A 2,561-nucleotide genomic window follows, 5' to 3' on the forward strand; every position below is an offset into this window, starting at 1 on the left:
TGCGCAAAACTTTTAATTCTGTTTAAATGTTATCCAGAGGACAGGAAGTAGGAAACGAAGGAAGAGAGAGAACCCTCTCAAGCAGGTTCTTCCTTCTGGTAAACACAGGAAACTATATCCTCAACATACATATCACCGAGGAAATATCCATTATATACACAAGAGAAACAAGAATATTCTTTTTCTCTCTGTCTCCTAGAAGTAATTTCTTCCTTGCATCTTCCCTGTCTTAAACTGAATTTTTTTAGGATCTTAAATTCTATCATCTCAGTAAGAACACTGTTCATTAAGTTAAAACGGAAGCTTACTATATCTTTTTGTCACATAAGCTGTTCATGATGTCTTCCATGTTTTCTGACCATGTATAGCCAATGTTTTAGAGAGAATTTAAGTTTAAAAAAAATGACCATTTAGAACTCAATTGTGAGATACCTGATTTCTGACACATCAGTCATATGGCTGCTTTACATAATATAGCTGGGAACCAGCCACATACCAAACTTTGGTCTGCTCTGGATGTCAGTAATTATACTGAAAGAAGCAAGTTTGGTTTCAAGTGTTATTTTCTATTGGTACAACATGAGTAACAATCAAGACTGTGTAACATCATTCTAAAAACAATCAACTCTCACCTGAAGATATGAAAGAGCTGGTTTTGATCTCTACATTCATTTAAACTTTGGACCCTAAGTCAAAGCAGGGTGCCAATTCATGTTAAAGGATGCTTTAATGATGCAGGTGCTTGCCAATTGGGAACGTGACTCTTAAGAACAGCCCAGACTAGTAGAGTTTTGCCTACTGTAGAATCTAGCTTGATTCCAGTAGTCTCCAACAACTACCCATTCGGCTGAACCAAAGCAAACAGTGACAATCCAGAGAAGCAAAAGTAACCACCAGCCCCATTGGTGACTGATTCAGCTGCTGGACAACTAAAAGCAATGGCATCTTCAGGCTAAACAACACACAAACCCAGGCAGTTTAAGTTGTTTGAAACTGCAGGTCAGATGTCAGTTTTAAATCATAGTCATCTCCAAAATCACAAGAGTGAAGTTTCAGTTCACGAGGGTAAGCGCTTGAATACAAACAGGCGCACAAGGAGACATCTGAAATGAAATCATGACCTGTACTTCCCTCTGCCGTGCTGCAGATATCTTTATCATGGTACCAACTGAACAGTCTAGCCTAACACATTACACAATTAGTAGAATACTACTAAGTAGGTTCAACACGCAAAACAAAGTAGCCAGAAATTCTAGAAGTAATTCCCAAGTCTTTGAGGTGTGCAATCTAAATACTCGTCATGTTCCAAATTTTTTTTTCAAACCTGCCTTAGGTAGATAGCAACGTACAATTAACACATCAGCACTAGTGGAAACAGGAATTCAGTGTCACATATTAAAGCAAAACATGGGCAAAGTGCATATTTTGAAGGAAAAAAGTTATTCTTCCTAGAAAAAAGAGTAAGATTATTATCTTTGCAGAGTTCTTTGTAGTATTCTGTGAGACTTTAAAAGTAAAACTTTTTCTTTAATTTCTGACTATTCAGTTGACAGATCCTTTTTATTTTGTTTCTAGAGAAACAAAGGAAAGCCTTTGATTCTTTTCTTTTTTGATCCTTAACATCCACGCCGAGGTCTCCAACCCTTGAAGAAACAAACATCTACAAAATTTCTTAGCACCAAACTGCACCTCAAAAACTGCAACTGCAGTGCATAAAGAAGTAATTCATTAATTTCATATAGTTATATCTGGGGAGGAAAAAGCACCAAAAAACCCACTAAGTTTTTGATTTAATTTCTGCATACTCAAACTTAACTTACAACCACCCACTTTACCAATTATGAATTTTAACATCCAATGTCTATGTAGTCTAATACTGCAGTGAATGAACATGTAATTAAATTCAGGTGAATCTATCTGTATTTAGCACTCTCTCAGCATCTCCCTTATACACCAAAACCAACCTGTTTGTCCCTAGCCTCTCTACTGCTCTGGAATCTAGCAGCCACTTGAACAGTTGCACGCAATCAGGAGCAAGCTCTTGGAGGTATGTTCTCCTAGAGTCATCTACCTCGCAGCATTGTAAGAGTACTACAGCAGAATTACAACAACCGTAATTCGCACGCATCATGTAGACTTGAGTAAAGACAGATACCTTTACAATCACAGTTCATTCCTGCACTAACAAAAGTCACAAAAATTACCAGGAAGAACAAGTAAACATGCAAACAGACAAGTGAGGAAAAACCACAGCACTGCTAATGCCGTAACAAAACAAAAGCAATTCAACAGAGTGCTACATATACAAGGACGCAAGCACGACCTTAGTGATGCTCCTGTTGGAACTTCATGAACTCCAGTTCTCGGACACTGGTGCCTGACTGAGAATTCATTAATCTCAAGAAATAATTCGCATATTAATATCACTTCCATATTGCTACCTGATTACAACACAGCTACAGAAGCACGGCTCTTCATACGCATTTCTCAAGGATCACCACCTCCCTAAGATTGTGTTCTACAGTGAACTCGCCACCGGCTGCCGCAAGAGAAGAGCCACA

Source organism: Buceros rhinoceros, unplaced genomic scaffold, assembly GCF_000710305.1.
Source record: "Buceros rhinoceros silvestris isolate BGI_N320 unplaced genomic scaffold, ASM71030v1 scaffold7409, whole genome shotgun sequence".
Classification (NCBI taxonomy): Eukaryota; Metazoa; Chordata; class Aves; order Bucerotiformes; family Bucerotidae; genus Buceros; species Buceros rhinoceros.